The 13,691-nt window shown below is 41.1% G+C and overlaps 1 long non-coding RNA gene across 1 annotated transcript; it reads right to left on the bottom strand.

Annotated features, from left to right (window-relative positions):
- Positions 1–6,627: 6,627 nt before the first annotated feature.
- On the bottom strand, positions 6,628–13,148 carry LOC109257096 (uncharacterized). Its single transcript, XR_002075908.2, has 5 exons — positions 12,887–13,148; positions 11,863–11,975; positions 8,629–8,713; positions 7,721–7,838; positions 6,628–6,844 (listed from the first exon to the last, which is right to left on the bottom strand). It is a non-coding gene; the product is annotated as an uncharacterized LOC109257096 (long non-coding RNA).
- Positions 13,149–13,691: the final 543 nt, after the last annotated feature.

The raw sequence follows: 13,691 nt of genomic DNA, 5'->3' as shown, positions 1-13,691 counted from the left end.
AGCTACATTTGTTTCATCTAGGTTGTTGCTACGGAGTTGAGCAAGTATGGTTATCAAGTAATTAAACTGATTCCATAAAGCTTCATGGAAAAATTAACTGGATTATTTTAGAGACACATTTGTTATGTGGCTTGTTCATTATAATAGATTGAAAAGTGAAATTTAATTAAATTTTCCTTTTTTTCTCTAGTGTACATTCTTTTCTAATTTAGTGGTGTTTGTATTTTATTGTAGTCATGAATAATTTCCAGAACACAACTGTGGTCATTAAACAACTTGATTCATTCTTGTGAAGGACATAGGATTAATATTGTTTTACAGATGAGGAGACTCGGCCTCCAGAATTTAGTTTCGAAGGTTTCTGGTATAGATAAATGATCACATCCCTTGGGGTCTTGTCTTGTTGTTGAGTATGTACAGTAGGAGTTAGAGGTAGCAAGGAGACCATCTCCTAAGACAGACAAGGATACATTTTTAAAAAAATGTTTATTTATTTTTGACATAGAGAGACAGAGCGTGAGCAGGGAAGGAGTAGAGAGAGAGAGACATAGAATCTGAAGCAGGCTCCGGGCTCTGAGCTGTCAGCACAGAGCCTGATACAGAGCTCGAACTCATGAACTGTGAGATCACAACCTGAGCCAAAGTCGGACACTTGACTGACTGAGCCAACCAGGAGCCCCGCCAAGGATACACTTTTAATGCCTTTTGTATTGCCTGAGAAATAAAGGTAGTAAGACCTGAAGATGTGAAAGTACCAAGATCCACCAATTTAAAACAATTTTATAGAAGGAAAATGATTCAGCCAGGAAATAGTTCTCATTTCTATGTTTGTGTGTAAACGCATTGATGTGTAAGTCCTGTAAGTCAGGTGTGAATGCGAGTTTCTTCTTTCCTGTGCACCCTGATAGCTGCTTCTCCTATTCAGAGATCTCATTCCTAACCTAATCTAGAAAAGTGAACCTTAACCTTTTCTGCATGATGGATCCCTTGAAAACCTCTATGAAAGCTATGGATTAGCTCCCTCTGAAAAATGCACATTTGCACATAACATTTTGCAAATACTTTCAGACTTGAAACTCATTCATGTGCTTCTGTATTAACCCCAGGGGAAGAACCTCAGGCCTTGAGCCCATTGGAAAAGATCCTTCACTCCCTCTTTTTTCTGGAGAAGTTATATATTTCTCAGTAATCATATGAACATGTGTGCCCCCAAACTGCATGCTTATTCTCTTTCTTATTATTAGTTATCATTATTCAGCATTTATTATTATTATTGCCATTATTGTTTTTTCCTTTATCTTTGCCCAAGATATTCTTCAATATCTGAGAAAGTTCTGGAACCCTAAGACTCAAAAGATGACCAGATGGGCTAGCTACCTCAGCCAGTTGAATTAATACCATTGGAATTGAGGAGGTTATCTCCAATTCACCATGTGGACAAATACACTGGCCCTTCTGGGATGCCTGGCTGACTTCACCTGATTCACTGGCTGTCACTCACTGAATAGTCATGTGTTCTCTACATTTCCCAGCTTCCCTTGCAGCTGTATTAGGTAGGGTCTCAAGATTGGGTCCTGGCAAATGGAGATAGGAGTTTAAGTGATGGGCTACTCTTGGTCCAAAGCAATTAAAGATTGGTGTGGCTCCTTTCTTCCCATTTAGTGAGATCGTAGAACAAGATGGAAGCAGCCTAGATCCCTGAGTCACACCAGGAAGGAGAGCTGAACTCATGAGTTGCCCAAAATACCCTGGACTTTACCAGAACAACAACAGCAAACCTTTATTGTGCTAAGCCACTGAGATTCTAGGATAAACCTGTTAATTTAGCATAGCCTAATTATACTAATACATTGGTATAAGATTAGATAAAAAAAATAAATTACCACAGAACACTTTTATGACTAAGAATGGGAGTCAATATGGCTAACTGGATAGACTTTGTTATTACCTGCTTTGGAGGGTTATTGCATTAGAAGTATAATATATAAAATCTGAGGATGGTACTTGACTTATATTACTCCATAAATGGTGGCTTTTGTTATTAGTTCTTAAGATATCCTATACCATAGGGGCACTTGAGTGGCTCAGTTGGTTAAGCATCTGACTCTTGGTTTTGGCTCAGGTCATGATCTCATGGTTTGTGGGATCAAGCCCCACGTCGGGCCCTGCTCTGGCAGTGCAGAGCCTGCTTGGGATTCGCTTTCTCCCCTTCTCTCTGGCCCCGCCCCTGCTCGTGCTGTCTCTCTCTCAAAATAAATAAATAAACTTAAAAAAAAAAGATATCCTATACCATAATGTAAGTGTTTTATGGGACATGATAAAATTTGACTACATTCTGATTCTTTCCCAGATTTCTCACCTTAAGGTATCTCTTCTAAATAGTTTGGGTCTTGGAAAAAAGCAACTTTTATAAAACTGCTAGAAGTAATAATTTCCAAGAAATGAGTAGTTTATTATCTTTAACCAGCCAGATATTTAACAAAAGCCTATTATTTCTTCCATATTTTAATGAACAAAACAACATAACAGGTAACAATATTACCAAGTGCAAAGTTGTGTGGTCCAGTTACAGAATAGAACATACAAACAATGCTAACGGTGTGAGACACACAGCATCTTCTGGAAAGAGAAAGGAAAGCACAATGCAGGCTCAAGTCTTCAGAGAAAGCTTCTTGAAAGGAGTGGGGCTCAGATCTTGTCTTAAAGCATGAGTAGAATGTGAATAAATGAGGGAAAGGAAGGAGGGCATTCTAAGAGCGCAACAGAATGAGCAACGTACTGATCAAACCCATAAAGTTCAGATAAAATATCAGATTGAATCATATAAAATCGCTGGAGGGTTTTTTGTAGGGTAAAAAAACAATCTAATATCAGTAACTTTCTGTTTTTGAACTAATAAAAGTGGCCTTTGCGGAGTGGTACACAGTGGAATTTTCAACTGTATTGGTAATGTTTTCTTTTTTATGCTGAGCGGTAGGTACATCAGTTCCTTGTATTACTTCTTTCTTGTGGTTCTTAAATATTTCACAATTATCTCACTAGAATAAATTAAAGAGGAGCAAAAAAGAAAGTTAAGTCTCATCAAATAATGGAAACAATCCTTGTAGGTAACACTCATTCTCTTTAGAAAAAGAACACTTGGTTTTCTCAGTATTCTCAGACCTTTGCTCTTCTCCCCAGTCTTTTTCCAAGTGGCTCAGGGAGCAAGCACAACTTAGGCCATTGTATGCCAAAGGAGAGGATCCAAGAGACCCCTAAGGGCAGTCAGTGTTTTCTGACTCCTCTGGCCTTTGGAGCAGTTTCCCATCCCCACCTGGCTGCTGCCAGCCCTGCTGGTGTTTGCAGCTGAAAAGTTCAGATCATGTGGATATAACTTGTGAGCTGGCTTTCCTTTAGTTGCTCAGGCTTGTGGCTCTATCTCAGCCTCCCCTCAGCTCTCTGTCCTGACTACACTTTTACCTGATGTGCTATGCCAGAGAAAGATGTAGAGCATCCTGTGTTTCCTCACAGGGGCCCAAATGGGAGCAGGTCCCTGCTATTCCCTCCAGGTGTGACTCACCACATCATCTCTAGATAGAAACCTGGAAAGGAGACATTGGGATGGACATTTCCCTTCCCCCCCTTATTCTCTCTCCAGCTCGCTCTTTCCGTTATCCCCTAGGTCCAACAAACACAGGCTTCCCTGCCTTCCCGACTCCGTGTCCTTTCACCACGGAGCAGCAGACATCACGGCCTGGGAGTCATACCCTCTGAGAGACCTTCCTGAGTTAAGTCCTCCAAGCTGGGATTTTCAGGGAGTTAGCAGACATTTTTTTTTAATCTTGAAAGGAATTTAGGAAATCTCCTTTCAAGCCACTAACCTGGCTTAGAAACTTCTTGCCTTGCTATAAAATTCTATGTTGAATGTCAAAAGCTGAATATCTCAGGATCCCCCCCCCATTCCTTCTTTATTTTTTCTTTAAAAAATTTTTTTAGAAATGTTTTTATTTATTTTTGAAGGAGAGAGAGAGAGAGAGAGAGAGAGAGAGAGAGAGAGAAAGAGCATGAGCGGGGGAGGAGCAGAGAGAGAGGGAGATACAGAACTCAAAGCAGGCTCTAGGCTCTAAGCTGTCAGCATAGAGCCGGATGCAGGGCTCAAACTCACGAGCTGTGAGATCATGATCCCAGCCAAAGTCATAAGCTCAACCGACTGAGCCACCCAGGTGCCTTGCCACCCCCCCATTCCTTCTGTAACAAGTCCTTATCTCCCCCCAAGCAGATGGATGTCAAGGGTCAACAAGGGATAAAGTCATTTATTCATAAAGGAACAAGAAAAGCACGCTGTTATTCAAAATATTACTTTTCTAATTGCACTAAAATTCTCCCCTCCCCTGTTCCTCTCCTTAATAGATCTCCAACAATCGCCCCATTACCCCCACAGGTCAAATTCTGAGATTTATTGCCAGGGGTGATACTCAAGATGTTCACAACCAGCTGAATAGCATCCCTGACCCATGATGAACATGTAGAGGAAATAGAACCGGTTAAATAAGTTCCCAGTATTTGCTTTTCTCTCTTCCAAGGCACATCTGTGTAAAGCTTCCAGAATGTTTTACCCAGGGGCTCTCCTTCCTTAGCCTGTGTTTGCAATGACCCCTCCTGCCTGGTAGGCAAGCTTGGTGGAGTGTGCCTTGTGCACTTCAGAGGCAAGTTAACAAGGCATGACTTCAAGGAACATAAACTATCTCACTGATGTCACAACTGCCTTATAGGCAGGAGGTCTTTGGGGGAAAATGTTCAGGTCCAATATTCAGAGAGTCAGCGAAAAAAAGTGAAAGGAGAGCATGGCAGTGGTTGAAGAATCATGCCAAGCTCTAACTAGCTTTGTTTAAGCTTAGGGTCTTCAACTGTGAAACAAGGTTAGAATTTAAGCACATAAGATGCTTAGCAGAGAAAAGTGTTGAGTCAATGTCAGCTATTAATGTAACTGTAATATTTATTATTATAATTTATTGTTGTTGTTGTTACTGGGCCAGTGGCTTACTATTGACTATGAGGAGTATTTTCCTACCATCAGCACCCTTAGCCACACACACACACACACACACACACACACACACACACACACACCTATGGGACTTCTGATACAAATATTGAACTAATGAAAATGGCAGAAATGAATGAATGAATGAATGAATGAAGTGTGTGTAATGTGGGCAACAGAGTAGTAAAGATATAAAATTCAGTCACAGACCACAGCCTTGGTTAGCACAAAAGAGTTTTCCCTATGCTGAGAAGGGACAAAGTCAAATTCAAGCAGTACAGCCTTTCATATTATCTATACAGGATATAGAACTTTAAACATAAGCAATAAGGGAAAAAAGAAAAAATACATATTTTAAAATAAATATAAATTAAAAAAATAGATATGGGGAGTATTTGATTACATAATATCCCAGCAACCCAGGCTTCTTGCGACTGCACTGGAGACAGGGTCTTCAGACACATTTGGAATGTAGCCATAAGCCCAGGTTACAGAGTAGAAGAGGGGCCGTAGAGAAAGGGGAGCTTGACAGAACTGCTTTCATATTTTAAGTTATAGCTTTCTTTACTGAAATAATAGCTTTAAGAAGATAAATTATTCACAAATAATAGCAGATGCTGAGATATGAAGATAAGCAAGAGAGATAATTAAAGGCTGCGTTCTTTAAAATGAGATAAGTATAGAGGCATAAATCAGACTGTCTAGTGCAGAGGTTTTCAAACATTTTTTGACACCAAGCCACTAAGAAATTATTCTACATTTCGGCCTGGTACATGCAAACACACACAGTATTCTCTTACAACACAGGTTTCATGAAAGCATATTGTTCCTTACTATGTGATACTTTTCTATGCTTTTATTCTGGGTTCTTTCCTTTCTTCCCTCCCTCCCCTACTCGCCTAGTCTCTCCTTCCCTAATATTCTCGTCGAACTGATTTTGCCACTCGCAGTTTGAAAAATACAGGTCTAGTGGATTTTCCTAATCACTAAATATTTCTATAGGTTGTTTACTCTCCAGAATGCAGTAGAATTCAGCAGACTGCCCCAAGGAACGGTCTCAAGGCTTGCCTTTTGTCTCTAGGAGTTAAGAGGTTGTTCCCAGGGGGACCTTGCTTCCGTGTAAGACAGACATGAGAATCTATGCAAGGAACTGCAAGGTCTGAAGACAAGAACCATTTGTCTGGTGCAATCTATATTAATTGTTTTAAATCTCCATCTTAAATATGTAGCACCACCGCTCACCTTTACACCTAACCCAACACACAACTCTGGTTTGGGAGCACAACTATTCCTTGCCAGGCACAAGGGACATCTCTCCCAAGGCCGTGCTCCCTCGGGGGCCCCCTGCCGCGCGGCCCTTCCCGGGCCTCGGGTTAACTTTTCCCTCCAGTTTGGTGGAAGGTTACAGTAGAAGAAAATAGTCCCCACCGTCCAGAAACTTTTCAGGGGGAAAGGGGTGCTGGGCGTGCGAGTGCGCGGGCTGCGTGGGCCGGGATGGCCGAGCCGCGACAGGCCTGTAAGACTGGACGAGGCGGCGCGTGCCGAGGGGGCGCCGGCGGCGGGAGCGGCCGGGTGGGGAGCGGAGAGAAAGACCTGAAGTCGGCCTGTGCGCCGCTGCTGTGCGCCCGCCTGCCGGGAGGGGGCGCTGGCGGCCGGAGAGCGAGGATCGGGCCGAGGTCCTCCCCACCGCCCCTCGGAGGCTTAGTCCCCGGTCGCCGAGAGCCTCCTTTTCTTATTGATCATTTCTTTTTGTCATCGTTGATCTCTTGGCCCCAGACTGTGTTCAGGGAGCCATATTGAGAGTGTAGAAAATGAGGTGACCTGGAGAAAAAATTAAAATGTGACTTAAAAAATAGAGTTCTTCCTACTTCCTTGTTGTCTCTCTTACTAATTTAGATGTAAGTTACATTTGGAAAGGCCTCAAGATCAGGTTTTCCAAGGCTTTGTCTTCTGCCCTCACCTGACACTTAGAATTAGATTTTGTTGTGATGGTAATTTTGGCAAATGGAGGTTAACTCCCCCAAACATCACCCTGGTAAGTAATGAATATTTCCATGGGTGAAGACTGAGTTTTTGTTTTACTTCATTTTAATACATGTCTCTTTTTTAAGTGGGTAAAATTATACCTAGGTCAGCCCGGGTTAATTCAGATTATTTTTTAAAAACCTCGATGGTAGGTACTTTACCTAGTTTCTTCTTATTCAGATTTAAGGAATTTTGTTTTATTGCTACATGCATTTTAAGTATCCTTTGTTCTTAGTGTAGACAGAAAACGGCCTGTCTCTCTCTCTCTTCTTGGTTGGCATGGTCAACAGACATTTGGGGAGTACTTAGTTTAGGATGCTGTTGGGCACTACAGATTAAACAATCTGACATACCTGTTAATTTCATTAGAAATAGCATTTTGGATTTCATTTACATATAGTCTATACCATGCTATGTATCAGAAATCTTTGTGAAACGTAAACTGCTTAAATGTGAGAATCCTGTTTTATTCTTCAGTAAAATGGAGTTAATCTCCTTATAGTGTTGTGCATTTTAAGGGGTTTGAGATATAATAGGGACTCATTAAATGACAACTGTTAGTATTGTTTATCTCCATATTCTCCAAAGTGCTTTGCACATGGCAATCAATAAATATTGGTCAAATGAATGAACATGCCATGTCCCATACTATGCATGTAGTATAGTACATACCAGGATGGGAGCCCTCTAGCACAATGACTTCATTTCATCACTGAAGCTTGGGGTGGAGGTATCCGTCCTGCAGCCCTTTTACCAGATTTGGACTCTCTTGACCTTGGAATGTAGACCACTTCAAATTTTCAGGGGAAAAAAATTACGTAGTTAACAAATAGGGCCTAACCTCTTGTCAGTATGGAACTTGAGAAGTTTGTTTAAATATGGAAACATTAAACTCACTTGACACAGATCAGAGGGAAAAAGGTTTCTATGCATTATTCAAGTTATTCATGTCAAAAGCGATTAGTGGGCCCTGGCTTCCATTACATCATTCATTAGGAGAGTGACGGCTGGAAGCTCCGCAAGTCACATGATTCAATGAAGGCGCTGACTGAATTTTCTGTGTTTCTGCCCTTAGCTATACTGAGTTTTTAGTATGTTTGGAAAAGGTGAAAACAGAATGTGGAGATGGGGTTACTTGAATGCTGTCAGACTGCGAAGCAGTGGAGACTTGAAGAGATTTACTGAGCTGTTTCCTTAAAGACTTTAGTGAATTAATTAAAAAGGTTCTGAGAGATAAAACATGCCAGACCCCTACTGGGTCATAAAATTATTATTTCCTGTTGATGTGACATGACAGCTGAGCACAGCGCGTGTAAAGCTTCAGGGGAATAATACAAGGGCAGTGCTGATGTGTTCAAAGACATGCAAGTGTTCAACTCTATCTGGCCCTGACAATGAAGTCGGCTGGATCCCATGCTCGTTTTCTTTTGCTCAAGCATCTGAGCTCAATAGAAGCCTAGACTTTGGTGACGTGCTGAACTACTTGGTGAAAATGAAAGCACAACTTCAGAAGACCTTCACAGATTCTGATGAGTAGGTGCTACATTTCATGTTTTAGTCGTTGCTTTTGGAATGCATACCTGAAGATGGTCCTCAGTTATCAAGCCAGACCTGTGCCACTCAGTTTCCAGAGCTGAAAAGTGAACTGTAAGGAGACAAATATCCCTGGAATGTTCGAGACAAGTAGATGAGTTGCAGAAATAGTCTAAAAGTTTTGACCAAATTATGGGCAATGTTTGGGTCTAGCTGGTATAGAAATGGTATACATTCTTTTCCAGGCAACAGTGAAATCAACATTGTCAAAAATGGCAGCCAGCATTGAAGCTGCAAACCATCATTGTTAATATATAGCTATAGTCTGAAATTGAATATGCTGTGGCTGAATATAACACATTCATTCAACACATATTTATTAAGTGCTAGGCCTTGGAGATGCCTCAGTTCTTATAGTCTATAATAGTGGTGCTCAATAGGAATATAATTTGAGCCACTTGGGTATTTAAAAATTTTTAGTAGCCACATTAAGCAATTTAAAAGAAACCAGTAAAATTAATTTTAATACTATATTTTATTTCATCAAATATATCTAAAATATTATTATCTTGCTATGTGCCCGACATAGAAATTATTATTTTTTAAATAGTTTATTATTGGGGCGCCTGGGTGGCTCAGTCAGTTAACTGTCCAACTTCGGCTCAGGTCATGATCTCATGGTTCGTGGGTTCGAGCCCCGCGTCGGGCTCTGTGCTGACAGCTTGGAGCCTGGAGCCTGTTTCAGATTCTGTGTCTCCCTCTCTCTCTGACCCTCCCCCAGTCATGATCTGTCTCTCTCTGTCTCAAAAATAAATAAACGTTAAAAAAAAAGTTTATTATTATTTTTAGTAATCTTTACATTCAACATGAGGTTTGAGCTCCCCATCCCGAAATCAAGAGTCACATGCTCTTCTGACTGAGCCAGCCAGGTGCCCCGTGACCTATATATAAAATATTAATAAAATAGTTTATGTTCTTCAGAATCCGGTTTTTCTAATTTGGTGTGTATTTTATACTTAGAACATTGCATTCGCCACGTTTTAGGTGCTCAAAAGCCACATGTGGCCAGTGGTTACCATATGGTACAGTCGGGGTCTAGAGGGAAATACAGGTGAGTAAACAGGTGATTTCAACTAAATGTAAGAAAAGCTATGAAGAAACAAGTGTAAGGTATAAAGGTCCCCAAATCCTACAATTCTCTGCGCTTCTCTGCATCCTTCTCCGTGCCCCACGGAATGTGTGGCTTGAACTCAACACCACCCAGAGATCAAGAGTCTAATGCTCTACTGACGGAGCCAGCCAAGTGCCCCTCTTCTTCCTGCTTTAGTAGAATTTAAATGGGTTTAGATAGAATTTAAATGGGATTAAAATTTTGTGCTATAGTTATTTACTTCTGTGGTTCAAGTTGTCACTTAAAAATCAAAAGAGCTTGACCCTGTATAGGATTAAATTCAAGTGCTTTTTATTTCAGCATGGTCTTCAGTTAACTCTTCTTGTAGATTAGAGACTTCTAAAGAAAAATACGTATTACCTTCTCCTTCTGGGAGGAAAACAATCCCCTTTCACATTTTGTAAAGGAGAAAATGGTGCAGCTACTTACACAGGATCACCTACTGATTTAAAACAAGTCAGAAGAACCCCACTTGCCCACGATGGTACCTCTTTTAGGTAGACTGCCATTGCCTCCTAGCAGTAAGGACAGTGAGGTAAATTAATTATTCAGTATCTTCGGAGGTCAAGAAATAAAGGAAACCCCTAATTAAATAAACCTTCAGGGTGCTGAGAGCTTATAGTTTCCTTAAATTTGCATACTTCCTTTGGAGGACCAGTTCTCTTGTTTGAAGGAACAGCCAACCCAGGCATATGGGCTGTTCCCTTTTACTTCTGGGAAAGTGAAATAATGTCTCCAATATAGACAAGTCTGCCAGGTGTCCACACTCTTCTTACCTCCGGTGAGAGAGGTGATAACTCAAGAAGTACTTCCATCACAGAGCCACAGTAGACAGCAACACAAGACAAATGAGGGAGGGTCTCATCTTCGAAAACATGTTTCTGTACAGAAAAGACCCCTTTCCAAAAAGGTTTGGTGTTCAGATTCAGAATCAGCAAACACTTGTTGAATAGATATTACATACAAGGCACATCTTTCTACTGTACCATTTTAATGGGGTGCCTGGGTGACTCGGTCAGAGGAGTGTGCCACCTTTTTTTTTTAATGTTTATTTATTTTTGAGAGAGAGAGACAGAGCTCGAGCAAGGGAGGGGCAGAGAGAGACGGGAACACAGAATCCGAAGCAGGCTCCAGGCTCTGAGCTGTCAGCACAGAGCCTGACACAGAGCTCGAATTCACTGACCGCGAGATCATGACCTGAGCCGAAATTGGACTCTGCCACCCAAGCGCCCCAAGCGTGTGGCTCTTGATCATGGGGTTGTAAGTTTGAGCCCCATGATGGGTGTAGGGATTACTTAAATAAGTAAAAAAATTTTTTTTTAATGATACCATTTTAGGGGCATCTGGGTGGCTCAGTCGGTTGAGTGTCCAACTTTGGCTCAGGTCATGATCTAATGGCGGTTTGTGAGTTTGAGCCCCATGTTGGGCTTGCTGCTGTCAGCGCAGAGCCCACTTCAGATCCTCTGTCCCCCTCTCTCTCTGCTCCCCCTGGCTCCTGCTTGCACTCTCAAAAATAAATAACACATTTTAAAAAATTATGCCATTTTAATATTTGAATCTAAGAGGAGCTCTTCAACTTTTTCCAAAATGGGATTTCATGCAGAAATGAGATCCTGCAGAGTGAGGACTGACTATAGGAATACTTTACTACTCATCGTGTGTCAACTACACTCAATTTTGACAAACTCCAAATCAAAAAACTTTAGTATTAAGGTATCTCTGCAAACGGAAACAAATTTCCCGACCTTTGACCATTGTTCTATGAACATACAAACTCTGTGTACCACATTCCATCCCAGCACGTTGTTCCTACCTTCTCGCTACAAAGGTGTACTGAGAATGTCTTTCTGAACAGAATTACTCTCATGAGGGAAAAAGTAGAAGCATGTATTAGTTAGAGTAACTGCTACAACCAATAGACCCAAGTAAGGAAAATGGCCCAAATATAATCGTTTCTTTCTTTATCCTTCTCCCCCACCTTTCTTTTTCTCTTTCTCTCTTTCTTTCTCAAGATTTTTATTTAAAAATAAAGATTTTTATTTTTAAGTTATCTCTACATCCAGCCTGGGGCTTGAACCCACAACCCCGAGATCAAGAGTTGATACTTTACCAACTGAGCCAGCCAGACGCCCCCAGTTGTTCATTTCTTGTTCCTTGGATGTCAGAGCAGCTCTCCTCCATGCAGCCGTGTAGGAACCCAAATTAATGAAGGCCTGCAAAAGGCTTGGAAGAACACACATGGGAAGTTTTGTGGGCCTAGAAGTATAGTACACCCCTCAAAATAGGCCTTTTGGACTGGTACCAGTTTGGTGCAGTTACTGGGGTATGACAAGGTAAGTACAGAAATGGAAAGTAAGCCTTTAGAAAGTTTTATAAGTGTTTTGATTGAATGATTTTATGTCTGCTGAATTGGGGCTCAATTTATGTCTTTTTAAAATGTCTTTGCTTTAAAATTTCATTTTTTTCCAGTAACTGTTTGTAGTGTATTTTACAAAAGTTTTGGTCTACAATGAATTAGAAGGAAAAAAAAACAATATGGTCTGAGAAGCATGAGTACACAATACTTCCCTTCATACTCCTTCAGCTAGAACTTCGTCTCATAGTCATGTCTAACCATAGTGAAGGTTAGAAATGTGGCCTAGCTATATGCAAAAAGACAAGGGGAGAACAGAGATGTTGGTGAGCATTAGAAGTCTCTGGCACTCTTAGCTCACACACCCGGAAACACAGCCTAAAGTGTGAAATGGAAGAGAGAGAACTAAGTCCTCCAGTGAGGCTGAGTAATGGGAGGTGTATTGTCTTAGTTTGTCCAATGCCAGCCATTGGAATTACTTACAATCCAGAAGGATGTGGCTGTGAAGGCCACAAGGGGAAGTGTTATCTTTATTTACTGTGCTCATTTCTCTCACACTCTTTTCTTTCCATTCTCCCAGCCATGCCTTAGTTCATCCTTTCTTAAACTATCAAAATAACCTCCTAACAGAAGTTTCTACTCCCAGCCGCACATCTCTCACCCCCATCTAATGTGAACCTTGTCGTGATACTCTTCCATGATCTCCCATCACTTATGGGCTTGAGTTAGACTTCTCTCATAAAAATCCCACAAGGCCATTAATATTCCAGTCCCTTCCTACCTGTTAGGCCTCATCTCCTGGCCAGATGGACGAATGAAATCCTGCCTTTTGCTCTTTTGTGACCCCTTGTGACTTTTCGAGTCTTCCTAAGGGAACCAACATCCATCTTGCCTTCTTGTTGTCACAGAACTCTCTCTGAGCTTTGACAAGACTGGGGAGGAAGCCAGAGAGGAAGGCTCAGGTCAGCAGAGGGCTTAGCTTAGCCCATCTGTGGGAGAAAGATGGGGCATTCAAGAGGAAGGAAGGCAGTTAACAAGTTCAAGGGAACCTTACTTAGCTCAATTCCTAAGTCCCAAGTCCATCCTCAGAGCTAGGCGTGTCAGCCTACCATAAAAATGAGGCCCAGAAAACTCCAGGAGGTTGATAAGACTTTCTAAAGTATGATAAGAGTCTCTCAAGAGAAGAAATGGAAGGTATAGCCCCCTCCCTCAAGGAATTCATCATATAATACATCCATTTGAACAATCAGCAGGCAGGATTGTATATGGTTAAGAGCATGACTCTAGAGTCAAGCTGTGTGGGTGTGAATGGTGGTTCTGTCACTGTGTGACCTTGGGTAACTTATTTAACTTCTCGGTGTTTCAGTTTCTATACTTAAAATAGGAGTGATAATGCTACCTACCTTATAGGATCATCATGAAGATTAAATGAGGTAATATTTCTAAGGTAATTAGAATACTATCAGGCTCCTAATAAGTGATTCAGTGCTTTTAAAATAAATAAATAAATATCTATAATTAGAGATTTGTAGATAACATATAAGTGAAACACTCATTGTGTGGCTTACCTCTGTAAGAATTCAGAA

The sequence above is a fragment of the Panthera pardus genome, unplaced genomic scaffold, assembly GCF_024362965.1.
Source record: "Panthera pardus isolate Hobbes unplaced genomic scaffold, ASM2436296v1 HiC_scaffold_11, whole genome shotgun sequence".
Lineage (NCBI taxonomy): Eukaryota > Metazoa > Chordata > Mammalia > Carnivora > Felidae > Panthera > Panthera pardus.
This window is presented reverse-complemented; position numbering and strand designations above follow the sequence as displayed.